Source organism: Grampus griseus (genome assembly GCF_964374135.1).
Source record: "Grampus griseus genome assembly, chromosome: 12".
Lineage (NCBI taxonomy): Eukaryota > Metazoa > Chordata > Mammalia > Artiodactyla > Delphinidae > Grampus > Grampus griseus.
In genome coordinates, this window is record NC_139006.1 from 79,092,338 (window position 1) to 79,110,984 (window position 18,647).

Consider the following 18,647-nt stretch of genomic DNA (forward strand, 5'->3'; position numbering starts at 1 on the left):
GTTTGTAGATGGACGGACGCCTTCTGGCTGTGACCTCACGTGGCCTCTTCTGTATGTGCAGAGAGAGCTTTGGTGTCTCTTCCTCTTGTTATAAGGGCACCAGTTCTTAAGGATTAGGGCTTCATACCAATGGCCTCATTTGACCTTAATTACCTCCATAAAGGCCCTGTCTCCAAATATAGTCATATTGGAGGTTAGGGGTTTAACATCTGAGTTTAGGGGGGGCACACAATTCAGTTCATAATAATCAGCAAAAGATTCACCTCACCATGTACTTTTATTTTTGATTCACAGATATATATTTTTAATAATTTAAGCCTTTCTAAACAGAGAGTCATCAAACCAGAACAGTTTTTCTTTTGTTTATAGCATGATCTACAACTTTAATGTAACAGATCCTTGTGAATGTGCTTTGTAGTAGATCCTGGTGCACTATATGTCACATCTACTTAATCAGTATCTTAGCTGAGACCACTAATGATCAGAACATGTCCAATGGAACCTAGAAAGGTAGACAGTAAGGCAGTACTAGTATTCAGAGCATAATTTCTTGACCTAACGGAAATCCATAAGTCTTCATCCCTATAGCTTGACTTGCTAGTGTGAGAATAGCAAAGTTAACACTATGATAGCTTGAAGGAAGTTGATATATCTTTTATTTTGCATTGCAGATACCTACTACTTATTTAATTTCATTAGGTATTTCTGGTTATTTTGCATATCCATAAAAATGATCTTTAATCTTTTTCTAACAGAAATTTTGGGAAAGAAGAAAATAGGTATAACACCTCCCCCCAAATAATTACCTGGGATATTTATGTAAAAATACAAATGTATCATTACATAAATCAAATTAAACTTATCTTGGATGTGGTAATTTAGATAAATTCTAATGTCTCGAACACTAATGTATTTATCCTTAGTCACCAAATACTGAAACTGAAAACATACAGTAGATCCTAGAGTCCATTCATTCTATTGACATCAGTTTTAATATAAGGAAAGTGAATCTATTAATGTGTTTAAATGACTGTCACAAGGTCATATCACCTGGACAATACCCTAAGTAAAGGCAACCAGGTTCACAATCTCTAAATGTCTTAACTTCACTGCATTCCTCACATGTGATTAGGAGAGCCTCTCAACTGACTTCTCATCTGAAAATTATTGATCAAAGATACTCTCTGATATATTATACTTCCTTTAGAGAGAAATTGATTAATCTTCAACTCAGATATGCTCATTTAAGTTAGATACGTTCTTAAAAAAGAGAGAGAGAGAAATTTTTACTTCTATCCTGGATAGAGTAACAGAGACCCGATTTAAACTCCTAGTCAAGGATGTTGGCTCTGAAAGGGGAAAAATATGGTGTGCCTCATGATTGTTGCAGTCAAATGGACAGAGAGTTTCAAGGCTGCAATAAGAGGAAACCAGAGGGATCCTGGCAACTTTCCCAAGTTGAGAAGATGAAGTTGGGTGTTCAGGCATGCCACAGTGTCTGGAGTCTGAGTGTCAGAGTAATGGAGAAGACAGGGCTGCGGAAAGATTCAGAGATCTACACAAGGTTTCCCTCAAGTCTTCAGACGAATGCTGATCAGTATGTGCAAGTGAGGAAACCACCTAAAGCTAAGGGAAAGCTACTCCTAAGGGAAAAGAACCACCTGAAAGTACAGAAAGAACAATCCTCAGAGCTCACAATAGTCTGTTCCCATCATCTGTAAAGGAAAAACAGTATCACATAGAGCAGTGGTCCCCAACCTTTTGGCACCAGGGACCGGCTTCATGGAAGACAAGTTTTCCATGGATCAGGGTGGGGGTGGGGATGGTTTCAGGATGATTCAAGCACATTACATTTATTGTGCACCTTATTTCTATTATTATTACATTGTAATATATAATGAAATAATTATACAACTCACCATAATGCAGAATCAGTGGGAGCCCTCAGCCCTCTGCAACTAGATGGTCCCATCTGGGGAGGATGGGAGACAGTGACACCCAAAGTGTGTTGCTTATGTCCAGTCTATTCCATAATCTCGTTTTGGTCGCTGTCACTGCAGAAAACCCTGCTTCACAAAGATAGGATGTTGGAAATGGAAGCAGGCTTTTCAGTGCTTTTGTGGCAATCTCAGGATATTCCGCCGTGACTTTAATCCAGAATGTACAGAGATTTGAAGTTGTCTCAAACATACTTTTAAGGCCACCGTAATTTGCTGTCTCATGTAGTTGATCCTCTTCTAGCATGGACAAAGTCGATTCATCTGGCTTATTCACAAATGGGTCACGGATCCATTCCTTCCCAGTTCAGGCGTCTGCTGTGTTTGGGAAGTAATGCTCAAAATCTTTTGAAAGCTGAGATAGGTGACCATGCACCAGCTAGGAGAAAGAAGACCCTGGATCAGTGTCTTTCAAAGGCTCTGCTAATGTTTGAAACATGTCAAAAATCCCAGTGTTCACTCATCGCCCCCATAATTCCAGTTTGGTTTTGAATGCAGTCACTTTATCTGCCAACTTGAACACAGTTGTCGTTCTCCCTTGAAGTGACAGATTGAGATCATTGAGCAGGTTGAATACGTCACACAAGTAAGCAATTTTGTGACCCATTCTGTGTCACTGAAATGTGCTGCCAGTGGTGACTGTTTTTCTAAAAGAAGTTTCTGGAGTGGCTCTCATAACTCAAAAACTCTGGCCAGTGATCTACCTCTAGAAAGCCATCTCATTTTTGTGTATCAGAGAAGATGTGTGTGCTCTGCGTTCATCTCCTCACAGAGCTGTGGAAACAGACGTGAGTTAAGGGCCTGTACTTTAATGTGGTTGATAATTTTAGTCACATCCTGCAAAACGCTGCTAAGTTCAGTTGATGTTTTTCGGCTAGCCAGCATTTCTCTATGGATGACACAGTGCATAGACTCACATTCAGAAGTGACCTCTTTGACCCGACTAGTGAAACCACAAAGCCGTCCAGTCATGGCAGCCACTCCATCCATGCATATACCAACACAAAATGACCAATTCAGTTTTCCTGGTATGTAATCATTCAGAGACTTGAAGAGTTCTGCAGCTGTGGTGTTGGTTGGCAACAAAAGTGCACATAACATATCCTCATGCACATCCTCCTGAAAAATACATTGCACAGAAACAAGCATTGTTGCCTTGTCAACATCGGTAGACTCGTCAACGTGCATTGTGTACCACGGTGACATCTTATTAATCCTCTCTAACAATTGTGCCTCAATATCCTCTGCTATTTCATCAATTTGTCTAGTTATGGTGCTAGCTGAAAGAGGAACATGTGCCACATTTTGAACTGCAGCCTCTCCTAGAAGTTCACAACAAATGTCCTTAGCAGCAGGCAGGGTCTACTCTTCACCAATAGTAAAGGGCTTCTTAGCTTTAGCAATGCGGTTAGCACTAAGAATTATGCTCTTAGTGCAGATATATTTGATGAAGTGGTGGCCTTCAATAATTACTTCTGTTCTTTGTGTTCACGCTTTTTTCTTTTGAAGAGCTCCAAAGGCTTGTCTTTTAATGCAGGGTGCTTGGTCTCCATGTGGCGAAGCAGTTTTGAAAGTTTCATGGCTTCATTGGATAGCCGGTCACCACATATTATACAAAGCCGGCTTGGAGAATGTGAATCACCTGTTGCAGTGAACCCCTAATTTAAGTAGGACTCTTGGTATATTCTTTTAAATGCAGATTTCTTTTTGTTGGCAGTCTTAGAGCCTTCTGCTGTCTCATCATTGGGTCTTTCCCCCTTTTCAAAGCTCTCCAGCAAAGTTTGCTTTTTACTCATTTTGGCTAGGGTTAGCTGGTGGGCTTACCAAAACCGTGACTGAGACAAGTGTGCAGTGCAGGAAAGAGGCGCAGACGGAAGTGGTAAATAAAGTAATGGGTGGGCGGATTCTGACCTAAAGCCTGCCACCAGATGCAGCTGTACAATTGAAGTACATCAACTTACTTGCCACTATAAAGCCTGCCACCAGATGCAGCTTAATTGTCACTTGCCACTCACTGATAGGGTTTTGATAAGAGTCTGCAAGCAATTATTATGGTCTATGTGCTGTCAAACCTCTCTGCTAATGATAATCTGTATTTGCAGCCATTCCCCAGCACTAGCATCCCTGCCTCAGCTCCACCTCAGATCATCAGGCATTAGATTCTCATAGGAGCATGCAACCTAGATCCCTCACATGCACAGTTCACATAGGGTTCGCACTCCTATGAGAGTCTAATGCCGGCACTGATCTGACAGGAAGTGGAGCTCAGGTGGTAATGTGAGCGATGGGGAGCGGCTGTAAATACAGATGAAGCTTTAGTCGCTCGCCTGCTGCTCACCTCCTGCTGTGCGGCCTGGTTCCTAACAGGCCACAGACCAACCGACAGGTACCGGTCTGTGGCCCGAGGGTTGGGGACCCCTGACATAAAGTATTCAGAATGATATAGCCTCAGCAGTGGGGCAAAATTATACCTAAATTAAAGCTGTTCTTTTTCCACCTATCAAAATTTAAAAGCAAGCACTGAAGGGATCTAACTATATCCATGTACTTTAACAGTATACCAGAACATATTTCCCAAATTCTGAGAAGAAAACAAAAATATGCAACACCAAGCAAGGTAAAACTCTCAATGCCGGGCATCCAATCAAAAATGTTCAAGCATACTTGTGTGTGTCGATGATACAATTTAATGTCGTTTTCTTCTTTGTGATTGTTATTAGTATATTGACTTTTATATTTCTATTGTGGTATTTTCTAAATTTTCAAAAGTGATCCTACTTTAGGATTCTTGGCCCCTAGATATGTGTATGCTTGTATCCTCACTTAATTCTGTTTCCATTCAGATGTCATCTCCTCAGAAGACATCTCCTTAAAAAAGTTTAGTTGAAAATATCTGTCATGTCTCTGCTTTATTTTTACCATAGCACTTATTACTAACAATACATTATAAACCTATTTTTTCTCTCTACAGAGCTAAAATGTAAGTTCAATAAGGACAATAACTTTTAAAAATTCTCTACTGTATTCTCCAGACTCTAGTGCTAGAACAGTGTAAGGAGTCAGTGATGATTTACTGAATGAATAAATCAGTCAGTAACTGGCTGGTTGTGGTTACTGTCGTCCGTTCAAAAACAGATACAGATTGATTTAGTAATTTTCAGACCATTTTAAGTCAATTCTAAATAGTTTATAGGATAAAGGAAGATTTTATTAATATATTGAAAGAATTGCTTTTATAAAGAAATTTCCATATCAAAAGAGAACTATTTATTTATTCCTTTAATTCTTGATATAATAAAAAGGTGATCAAAAAGATAAAGCATTCATCCAAGTTAGAAAATATACACATTATAAAATTTTATCTATTATAAAATAATAGGTATAAATATAAAAAATGAGTTTTTAAAAAAATCAGTAACAAAAGTCAAAAATCATGAACTAAACAATAATGAATATATGTGCTACATATATACAGCCCAAGTTGATGTAGTTATATTTAAATATGCACAAGAATTGAGACAAAATTCGTAATCAAATGCAAATGTCCACTAAGATACCATAAAGTAATACTAGAGAATAATGATCTGTAAAAGTCATGTTCTTCAGAACACGTTTATGAGTTCTACTTATAATAATACATCTAGGACACAATAATTAGTTATTTTATTAAACATAACAACTATTCATCCATGAAGTTTATAAAAGGAACGGAAAGCATTGTGAATGACAAAATTCAAGAACTTGAAGGCAAAGTAGACTAGTTGTTATAATTAAATGTTTTCTGAAATAATTTGTACTCTAATATTGATACACTAGCAAAAATGCAGCAAATAAATGATTATGTTTAATAGAATAGCAATAATGTGATATATACATGAGGCATTCGGAAAGGTTTTAAAATAAATCATAAGTGTACAATTCTATGTCTTTGTCAGTGGTGATAAGGATAATTATCCAGGGTTCCTTCTGTGATGCTGGAGATCATCATAAAATTCCATCTGCAACAACTGCTAATTTTAAGGTGACTACTAGTACAGCCATTTGTAAGTCTCCCTTAATTTACCTTTTATAGGTATTGTCCTGTGATCACTTAAAAATGTTGTCTAGTGGTATAAAAACTACCTATTTTTTTCTCTCTCTGATCTCCCACCTTTTAACGCCACTTCCTTCTAAAAGAACCTAAATTAAATCCTCATATACCCACTACATTTTATACAACTAGAATCCCATTTAGTCTTACTATTCATTAATAGTTAAACCAGGACTAATATTTTTATACAACTGTACATAGTCCCAGATAATTTCATTCCTTATTAAAGTTTTGCAGATGGGGTGAAATCTTTTTGGTGAAGTTTTCATGTTTCATCGCTTCTTGATTTTATAGTCAATAAAGCACTGACATTTGTGGTAAATATTTTATGATGATATAGAAAGGACTCCATTTTGTTAGATTTCTGGGACATTGAGTGTTGCATTTTATTGAAAGTTTTCTCCACATTTTTTGAAATGGCCATGCCATTATTTTCTTTACCAATAATTCAGAATATTAGTAAATGTTTTAATATTTAATCACTCTGAATTTGTCTTATATCACAAATGCCTTATTCAACATCATCTTGGTAAGATGATTAACTTGCACTTGTATACATTGTATACATTGTAATACATTCTTCCTTATTACTATGTAATTATTGCTGAATTTGTTAGCAAAATATAAAATAAATTTATACAGTTTGTGAATAAATATATAAATTCCAACTTAAAAGCTACTCAATAATAATTTTGGAGTATACATGGAGCAAGAATAGGAATGGATATTTTTAGGAATTTTGTCTTTTGTTGGGAAGAAGCTTGCTATAGGTGGCCTTTATAGAAATTTTGTGTGTTTTCCGAGAACTAAACTGAAGTGAGAGGAAAGATGTTTTTGCTGTCAATAGACCAGATTACTATCAAATAATGTCTATCTTAATTTCTATGTAAATCTGTTAAGGAGATTTAGCTGAAATTAAGAAAAAAGCTAATGACAATTTTAAAAATGAGGAATTTACATATGCTCTAATGCAATATTTTTAAAACTAAGAAACCTATGATTGAATGCATATCCAGATATTCAGAGTTGGGCAGGCTTCAGAAGTGATCTAGTCTAGTAATCTGCATTCTTTTATCTTGTGGTCCTTTTAGATACCCTTTATTTTTGTTTGTTTTGGCTTCACCTTTAAACTCGTCACCATATATAGTCTTTTGGAAGTTCCAGCCCTCATACCCAAGACCTCATATCTACACGAGGCAATAACTGAGGGAGTGAGGAATTTTCTTCCCTGGACCTTAATTAAGAGAAACAAAGAAAGATTTTCCATAAACTCTCATGAAAGCCCTCCCTTAATCTAAATAGTATCACATATCCTTTCTTTAGCTCATAATGTAAGTAGCCAAAACTCAAGCCTGACACCCTGATCCAATCATGTGCAGAGACTATATGATTACCATGGTATACCTAGGCCAAAAAGGACCCACTGTTTGAACTGGGATAGGATGGCTGTTGGCTAAGCAATTCAGATGTTTACCATAGTGTTCTGGTTTTACATATATATATATATGTAAAAATATATATTTATATTTATTATTTGTAAGTATCATTGTATATATCATCTATGTACTCTTACACATTTTAAAGACTTGTTCTTTGTAAGCAATAAGGGATATATTATATTTACATATTTTAAATGTTTTCAAAATTATCAGAAAGTAGAATGATCCTTAATTCTGTTCTGATGCTTCCATTGTAAAACCAGAAGGAAACATTCAACATTTAAGTAAACTGTGGTAAATCTGTTTCAATAAATTGATATATTTGTATAGGTTTTATAAAAAACAATAACCTAATTTTAACCTTAATGACTTAAATATATGATACAACACCAGGTACCACTACAGTCCAAGTTAAATTAATTAAACTTTTTAGCTATATTTTTTATCATCTAGAACCACTCAAATGTTAACAGGTGTTAAAAGCTTCCTGAATATTGGACTGCCATTTATGTATTTATTTTTATCTCAAGTAGCAAAAACTCAAAATAGAATTTAATGTAAGCCAAATAAGGCATACACTCCTGCCCACCAGAGACTAAAGATACAGTAACTAAACCTGCATGACTTTCTCATAGCTATGTTGTATAGCTATGTGGTATAATCTACCAAACAGCTATATCTTTTTTTTTTTTTTCACTTTTAGCTTACATCAAAACCAAACTGGAATGGAGTGAAATTACTCCTGAAGTAATTGACAATTGAAAGTGTAATAAATATTAAATAAAATACCATAAAAGATTAAAAAACAGATCAAATAATTTCAAAAGCCTGAGAAATTATTTCATATATTAACAGCTACTGAGAGAAGAAAATATATACTTATTGTGGTATGTAGCTTAAAACCTGCAACGTTCTGCTTGTTATTTATTTCAATCACATGGAAGTAAAGTCTCTATATTTTTTACCAATTTATAAAATATGTTTATGCATTGATGATAATTTTCTCTTAATAAAAGAATACTAATATATTTGAGCCAATGATCACCATTAAGACAGGGAAGCAGATACAAAATAGAAGTTTCATTTACATATCCATGGCCATTTTAGAAATCCAAACAATCTAAGTATTGTTAGAAAATATTTATTAATATCATTAGAAAAAGAATAAATAAGTAAACTGACATATACAATTTTTTCTCTAGTCCTCCCTGACTTTACTGAGAGTACAGCTTAACTTTGTCCTTGAACTTAGCGTTGTTTCTATGTAAATGAATTTGTGCTGGCTCTGATTTATGAGTCATTGTGAGAGCTATGCACTGTAACATACAGCATCAAGCTAATATCTTCTTGCCCATTTAATCCACGTAGGGATTTTGATACATAACATGTGAACTTTAGATCCAACATCAGAAAAGGCAGTAAGGTCAAGCAGGAGCCCATAGACTCATTTTCTAATTTCTGTTTCATCCTGAACACTGCTATTTTTTCCTAGGGAGAATTTATACATAATAGATTTCTCCTTGATAATGAATATATACACCAATATTTGTAAATATAAATTTAATGTTGCACAGGTTATTTTTACTACTATTTTGTCAGTTTCGAAGAGAAGGAGCTTTTCTATTAAACTTATTATTATAATTTTTATTTGATTTTTAGGAGGTGACTGTGGCTCCTAAATTCCAACTGTGGCTTTAGTAATATGAAAGTTCTTTTATTTCTCTTGTCTCTGCTGAGATTGAGTTTTGGTTCTAGAAACAATGTTGGTGGTAGGTCTTGAGAAGAATAAATATCCCTTTTTTTCTTCTTTTTTTTCTCCATCAAAATGATAGTTTCCTTAGCTTAGAGGATGGCTTGCTCTGACAGACATTAATTTTGCAACTTGGGTTTTCAAGTTTCTTAGATTTGTTTCTTTGTATCCAAAAATGCCCATCCCAAAAGTTAGGGGCCTATTTGATTCTAACAAATGACCACACGTGACTAGATTGTGCCTTTAACAGGTTTTACAACTCAAGTAGCTGAACCTTCAGGTACTGGGCCTACTCATGGTAAGTTATCTCAGGTCAGCACACACACAAACACACACAAGACTGTTTTTTCCAGTGGTGCTCAGAGTTGAGAGTTCAAGTCACTATATATATATATATATATATATATATATATATATATACTGTTTTTTTCCTTACTCACTTGGTCTTCTAATGCCCTTCTTTCTAGTAATCTAGTAACATGCCGTCCCACTACCAAGGTAAACATAGATGATTCTGACTGCACCGTTTGATACAGATTGCTGGTATCAACACTTCTACTCAGAACAAAAACCTTCCATGTGCTCATAAAATTCATGAGCAGCACAATCCAAAAATCCAGCTGCATGCTCTGCTTCTTGAGGCAGCTACTTTCATTATAAAAACCTCCGTATAGCATTTATGTCTTGTAACACACTTGCTCAGTTTTTGAATCAGCTTTGTGCAAGCCACAAAAAATGATTTCAGGAGTGTAGCCTCTATTTTGTTTTATTGAAAGTTTGCATAGGATTGGTACTGTTTTCTCATTAAATGCTTCTTAGGATTCAGCAGTGTAGCCATCTTGATCTGTGGACCTGTGGGTTGTTTTTGTGGTGTGAAGGTTATTAACAGATTGAAGTTCTTCATGGATTATATAATATGTTTGAATCTTTTATAACATTTTAAATTGTGTAATTTTTCTGCCAAAATACAACAGTTAATAATCACATTGTTCATATGGTTATTTTAACTTTTCAATAAAAATATACATTTTTCTTCTTATCCTAGATCCTAAGTCCATCAATCATTTCATTTCAAAACTCTCCTTTTTGTGACATTTAAATTCTGCCTTATTTTTCAGCTGGCAAGATTATATCTTCAGGTACTTTTTCAAAAAGATTTCCTACGTGTTAAATTTCTACATTATGTAGATAATTGAAAATGCTTTCTTCTGTCTTGACATGTGAATGATATCTGGTATATTCCATTGTCTTCTGTCACCTAATATCACTAAGATTTCTGAAGTAATGTAAAATATTTTATTTTACTTTTCGTATGAAGCTGACCTACTTCTTATGCTTGGGTTGCTGCAAGTTTAAAATATTACTTATTGGAACACTTCAATCTTGATTATTTCTATTTATTTTTCTTTGAACAGATATATATATTTTTTGTATCTACAGATTTGAAAGTCTATTTACAGTGTATTTTTCTCTCCTGTTTTTATTTTTCTATTTTATTTGTTCTGCTTCCTTCTACGGAAATCTCAATTATTCTCAAGGTGGTTCTCCTGTGTTTCCTTATTCCACCTAATCGGTTATATTTGTGGAAGGCCATATCATTACTGTGCCCACATTCTTGGAGATTTTACCATTTCACCATTTCTGTACCCCTCCAGTCTTCAGCATGCTTTAGGAAGCCAGCTTCTGTGCTTCCTTTTTAGGAGACTGCCTTGGGCCCCTGGAGACATTTCACCAGTAGCCACAGAGAGCTAATATATCTCTGAGTTTATATCTCCTCCCCTCTTTCCCTACTACACCTGCTCCCTGGGCAGCAGTTAACCAATGATGGCACTGCCCTCCAGTGAAATCCCAGCTCCTTTTCCCTGTAAACTATGAGGTGTTATTTACTCTCTGGAGTTCTTCTGTGATCAAGCTCATGCCTGCCCTCTGAAGGACCTTTTCCTGACACCTCCCTCTGGCTTGGCTTTCTACCCTCTGCCTTATCTGGCTCCCTCTGAGAATTCTTCCGTAATAAATCATTTGCGTGGAGAAACTCACCTTAATACATGCTTCTGGAAAACCTAAATTAAACTAATATTTCCTTACATCTATATAATATTTGTCCTTTTCTGTGTTCTGGATACTAGAATGTCCTAAAATTCATCAAAAAGGGAGAAAATAACACATGGAAAATAATCAATTAATTAAAATTTTTCTTCCCCAAGAAATCTCCATTCTTTAATATATTCCCTGACCTATATCAAAGACCTTCTCTTCAAATCAGTGGTGAGGCAGGGGGAGAGAGTGTGAATTAATTGATATGAATGTTCAACTTTCATAGCAAAGTTAGTAAAATATAGTTCTTAAACCAAACCTTTGCCTAATGAGCTTGCACTGAGCTACTAGAAGTAATCTAACATTTCAATTGACCGTTATCACACTTATAGTACTCATTCTTCTTTCCCAGTGCTGCTGGGATGTCAGGGTTCTCATTTGCCATGTTATGAAGATTGATAGAATAATATGTATGAAATACCCTGAGTTCCTGGAGATAAATTTAAGCAGAAAGTAGTAGTACCGTATTAGTTGTTATATTGCTACTCATTTTGCCTCATTTTTAGAATAAGATGGTTGGCGAAAAGCTAAAAGACAGAAAGTAAAATTAAATATGAGCTGCTTCATTAACAGTTCTTAGGTTATTTTGTAGCACTCCCCAGTCCTTTATACTTCAGTTCTCTGAAGTGCAAAGTGCCTCACATTTTCAGTGATTTTTTTTCTTCCCTTCAGAGGAAACAGAAAATATCCTAAATATTGAGAAATCAACACAGTGCCCAAACTCGTTTATTGAGAATTTTGGATTCTGCATCACAGTCTTCCTCTTCACTTCCTGTCTTCTGAAATACATCTACTTTTCTCATTAATCCCCATCACCCTCACCTAGACTAAGATGCCATTATTTCTTATCTGAATTAGTCGCTTAACTAATCATGTGAGGTAAGATATAGCACACACACACACACACACACACACACACACACACACACACACACTTCCTGCTTCAAACACTTTTATTGTAGAGAACAGATATCTCTCCATGGGATTGATTTTGCTCTGGTACTTTTTCTTCACCATATTAACTCTTTTTTTTATTAATTTTTTTAACATCTTTATTGGAGTATAATTGCTTTACAATGGTGTGTTAGTTTCTGCTTTATAACAAAGTGAGTCAGCTATACATATACATATACATATATCCCCATATCTCTTCCCTCTTGCGTCTCCCTCCCTCCCACCCTCCCTATCCCACCCCTCTAGGTGGTCACAGAGCACCGAGCTGATCTCCCTGTGCTATGCGGCTGCTTCCCACTAGCTATCTATTTTACATTTGGTAGTGTATATACACCATATTAACTCTTTATTTTTTTATTTTTTTTAAAATTTTTTTGCTGTACACGGGCCTCTCACTGTTGTGGCCTCTCCCATTGCGGAGCACAGGCTCTGGACGCGCAGGCTCAGCAGCCATGGCTCACGGGCCCAGCCGCTCCGTGGCATGTGGGATCTTCCCGGACCGGGACACGAACCCATGTCCCCAGCATCGGCAGGCGGACTCCCAACCACTGTGCCACCAGGGAAGCCCCACCATATTAACTCTTGAACATTCCTTCAGATATCAATTCAATCATCTCTTCCTCAGGATCCATTCTCTTACTTTCTGGGTTTTGTCAGTTGATCCTATAGTATTACTTTATGGATAATGTATTTCTCCTTCACAGTATATACTACACTTAATGTTGTTAATATAGTTATGTGATAATTTGATTAATGCTAGTCTTACCACAGGACTATAAGATGCCTAAATAGAATAACTGATTATTTTTTAAAAATTTCATCTCCATCAATTAGCTCAGATATTTTTGTGTTGATATCAGTTTTTGTTCTTCTAAGATGAATACCCAGGAGTGTGATTGATGAGCCCTAACCTAAGTATTGAGTATACTTGAGTGCAATAGTATTGTATTATGAAGCTTTTTGGTATCTTCAGGGATATAGTGATATACCCTGTTTCATTCCTGATATTAGTAACTTGTTTCTTCTTTTTTTTTTTTATGTGTCAGTCTTGCTAGATGTTTGTCAATTTTATTGATCCTTTCAAAGAACCAGCTTTGTGTTTCATTAATTTTTCTCTGTAGTATTTTTCTCTTTTCAGTTTATTGATTTCTATTCTTATCTTTATTGTTTCCTTTCTCCTGCTTGCTTTGGGTTTATTGTGCTCTTCTTTTTCTAGTTTCCTGAGGTGTGAGCTTGTATTATTATTTTGATTTTCCCCTTTTTAAAAAATGTATGTATTCAGTGCTATTAATTTCTCTTCCAACACTGCATTAGCTGCACCTAATACATTTTAATATGATGCATTCTCATTTGTATTTAGTTTAATATATTTTTAAATTTCCCTTGACAATTCCTCATTGACAATGTTTTATTAACATTGTATTGTTTAGTTTCTAGGAGATTTTTCTGTCATCTTTCTGTTATTGATTTCTAGTCCTTTTCCCATTTTGATCAAAGAATACTTTCCACATTATTTTATTTATCTTACTTCTGTTGATATTTGTTTTAAGGCAAGAGATTTGGACTGTCTTAACAAATGTTCCTTAGAAACTTGAAAAGAACATGCATTCTGCTATTGTTAGGTGGAGTGTTATAATTGAAAATTAGATATTATTGGTTGATAATGTTGAGTTTTTCTATTTCTTGATGATTTTTATCTATATACTATGAATTGACTGATCATTCTACCAACTGTTGAGGAAAATGCTAAGTAATTCTCAAATTATAATCGTAGATGTTTATATATTTTTTTCATTTCTAGAAGGTTTGTTTCTGCATATAACAATTCTGTTGTTTCATGCATATGCATTTAGGATTATTATGTCTTCTCACTGGACTTTTATTATTATGTAATATCCCTCTTTGTGGTAATTCTCTTCGCTCTTAATTTTGATTTTAATGTAGATACTCCTGCTTTTCTTGATTATCACATACATGTTAAATCTTTCCATTATTTTACTAAACTTACCCCTATTATAATATTTGAAATGTGTTTCTTGTAGACAGCTTATAATTGAGACAGGTTCTTCTTTTTATGTACTCGTCCAATCTCTGTCTCATAAGAAGTATATTTAATATGTTTGTATTCAATATCACCAATGATATTTTAAAATTTTTGTATAGCTGGTATTTTCTGTGTTATTTTCTGTGTTCTGTTTGTACTCTGTTTTTTGTTTGTTTCTCTGCTTACTTTTTTTCTGCCTCCCTGAGTGTTACTAAACATTTCCAGAATTGCATTTTGAAGTATCGATAGTGTTTCTTAGTATGTATCTGTATATCTTTGCTAGTCATTGGTATAGGTATCACGGTCTACTGGTGTTCCGTTTTACCAGTGAAATGTATAAAATGTAACTCACTTTAGGTCCCTTTACTCTCTCCCATTTATACTAATATTTTCTCAAATATTTCCTCTACATATACTGGAAACTACATTAAACAATATTATAATTTTTGCCTCAAATGCTGAGTATAATTTAGAAAACTCAAGAGAAAATCTATTGTATGCACTCAGAGTTTTACTCTGTTGTAGTTTCTTCCTTCATAGTGCTCCAATATTCCTTCTTCTATTATGTATTTTCTTTTTAGAAAACTTGCTTTAGCCATTCTTTTAGGGTTGTTTCTGGCAACAATCCTCAATTATCCTTCGTCTAAGAACTGCTTGATTTCTGTTTTTTCAATACCACTAGAAAAAAAAAAGTCATGTCCCCCTGTTATCCGTGTTTTCTGATGAGAAATCTGATGTCTATTGACTGACTAGTTTTCTCTTACAGTTTTCCGTAGCTTGATTATGATGTGCCTTAGTGAGGATTTTTTTTGGGGGAGGCTTTATCCTGTTGGAATTTCCCTCAGTTTCATGAAGATGTAGGTGTATGTTTTTTGCCAAACCTCATATAAGTGGAATCATGCAGTATTTGTCCTCTGTGACTGACTTATTTTCATTTAGCACAATGTCTTCCAGGTTCATCCATGCTACTGAATGCGTTCAGTACATTTAGCTCATTTTTCTTTGGTCATTTTCTGGTAACAAAACACAAACTTCAATGGATTGTAAGTCAAATTAAGGATGATCGTTGTTGTATTGTGAGATGCTCAAATGTAAAAGCATGGATTATACACTATCTTTCAAACTTATACTCACAATCAAGATTTTTGGCAAAAAATAATGGGGAAAGAAACCTCATCTATTTTTAAGATGAACTGTGTCCTCACTACTGACAGTATGATTAATGAGAAATGCTGTACTTTATCTCATTGCCTGATTTTTAGAGAAAAATAACCTAGTTGAAGTATGGCTTTTGGTTTAAGATTTGAATGTTAAGCACACTCTCATGCGTATGGACTTTGATTGTCAAAAAGAAATTTAGTTTTTCTTTTTAAATTTTTATTTATTTTTGCCTTCGTTGGGTCTTCGTTGCTGCGCGTGAGCTTTCTCTAGTTGTGGCGAGCGGGGGCTACTCTTCATTGCAGTGCAGTGGCTTCTCTTGTGGAGCATGGGCTCTAGGCGCACGGGTTTCAATAGTCTTGGCACCCGGGCTCAGTAGTTGTGGTTCGTGGCCTCTAGAGCGCAGGCTCAGTAGTTGTGGCACCACGGGCTTAGCTGCTCCGTGGCGTGTGGGATCTTCCCAGACCAGGGCTCAAACCCGTATCCTCTCCATTGGCAGGTGAATTCTTAACCACTGTGCCACCAGGGAAGCCTGGAAATTTAGTTTGTTGGATTTATGAGTTTAAGGTAGAAGTTTACATGGTTGGAATAACTGGGAAGTGACTGTTTCATACTTTAAAAAATTACGTCTTTCAGGAGGTCCTGTCTGTTATAGGTGAAGACTATATTTTAAGCTTTGAATACAGTGAACTAGAAACTTTAGAAGGAAACACTTCTATCACTTTTCTGTGTGATATAATTCACGTATTTATAGCAAACCCCAGTTACTGATGTTGCAAATTGGTTCTAAAAGTGTCTCTTCACTGTTTCAAATTGATGAAGCACTCAAGCCCCAGGTTCTTGAAAATTATTTGAAGGAAAACTCAGCTCTCATTTATTCTGTCTCAAGACGAATTAAGGCAATGTTTCCTTTATGTCATGATTGAGAATCCTATTTATAGGCATGTCCTATTATATCTTTGTGAAAACACCTCATAGGAGAATTTTAGGAATTCCTTTGATTTAGTTTTCAAGGGTCAGTTCTAGAAAGGTACTTTGGAAAATTATAGTGTATATCTCTTTGCTTACTCCAGAGGAAGTGAGTAGATTATATGGATCATTATATCTTTGTTTCCATCTAAATCCGGTGATGTAGTTCATTTCTCCATTTCCAGCTCTGAAGACAAATCATTTTACAAAGCTTGAAATGTAAATGCCTAGGGTCTCACCAGTTGTGCCTTATTCTTCATGTTATTGTATTGGCCAGATAGTGGCAAGAAACTAGATGTTACCAAATCACTTCCGGTTGCTTGTCGCTCGAAAAATCAGTACTCGAGAAAGAGACAAATGTTGGTAGAAGCGAAAGGTACTTTTAATCAGAATGCTGGCAATCTGGGGAGATGGTGGACTCAGTGTCCCCAGAAACCACCTCCAAAGATACTGCTCAACCATGAAAATTTTAAAGGGAAGAGGGGAAGTAATCTTAGTTAATCATTGAGATGGGGGTCAGAGTCCCCCACTGCACGAAGGCTCCTCGACTTCTTGTGATCTTCCTCTAAGTGTTACCTTGTTCACACAGTTTGGCCACACAGTTTATTGCGAGATTACTGAAGGGGAAGCTAGGGAATGGATCTGGTCATCTGTTAATTACTTATTCTTCATTTCTACTTCTTTGATCTACAGAAGGAACTGACAAGTTAGGCAAGGTATTGTGTGATTACAAGATTTGAAAGGTGTGTTAGAGCCGGAGATGAGTAGAGCATGGGGGTGCCTGGTTTAAGGTTAGTGACAAGACAAAAGGATGCCTCCTACTGAGAGCTCTTCCCTGCAAAAAGTTTTTTCCTGCCAAAAGCTGTTTACATAGACATACATGAAGATTGACCTCAAATGACCAAAATAAACAAATAGTAAGAATGAAATACATTCAAACTTGTAATATAAACATTTCTTACTTTAGCTAAATTTTCCTGGAAATATGTAATATATTTGAAATTTTGAATCACATAAATGAGAAGTTTATGATTTGGAAAATATCATGGTTTATTTACATAACCATGTCATGTTTTAAAAATACAGAAGAAACACCACTCATTTAGTTTTTAACAGAGAAGACTCAGTCACAAGGTTCATATTCATAATGAGTTTTGTCTTCATATTGAGAGGGCAATCTAAGAAATTTCTGTCTAAATTTGTATTTCATCTCCCCTTTCTTGGCTCAGTTTTTGCTATTTGTCTTCACTCTAATTATCCACTCTCCTTTCCTTTTTGATTTCTCTGCAATTCCATTTCTCTTTAATTTCCTCTTCTAGTCACTTAACATTTTCTATTATCCTTCACATTCATTCAGTGGTCGTTTAATTACCATTCATTATATAAGCCTATCAGGAAGTTGAGGAAACTAGTAATTTTTGCAACCTAAAAAAACTTTTGGATTTACTGAATTACATCTCAGTTAAAGCTTCTCTTGTTATGTGAATGAATATAACTCATCTCCCTTGGTGAAAGTACTACTATCAAAAAGAAATTAATTTTACCTAGGTGCAAGCTAATGTTTTGAAAATGAATTACTTCCTTATATTGTGAAATGTGGAATATGAAAATAAAATATAATGTATGAATAGAGGATATATATTTATGCATATATGGAAATGGTAATTATTTTATATACACATTTTTGTGAGTGTATAAACAAAATATTCATAACAATGTAGGATCTCTTTACACATAATATCCAAATATATTTTTTAGTATATTCATTATTAGTTTACTACCTCTATATTGTCATTTGTCTAAAAAGATGAGAAATCTTTTTGAATAACTGATGGACAAATGGAATTCCTCAAAAGAAATAACTGAATTATTTTCATTGAGAATGGGAGCATGATTATTAGATCATTTTGATGTCTAATTCAACAAACTTATTTACAAACTAAGGAGTAAATTTAAGTTATAAAGAGCTATAAATACAAATTATATTTATAAAGTATGAAGCATTATAAGATATGTTAATTCTTTGCCAAATGTGTACCTCAGAATCAACTGAAGGTTTAAAATGATCATCTCGCCTCTCAACCAAATTTAATTCCATTTGAGTCTGTCCCAGTTAGGTTTCAAGCATTGTGTTTTATAAGACTTTATCAGG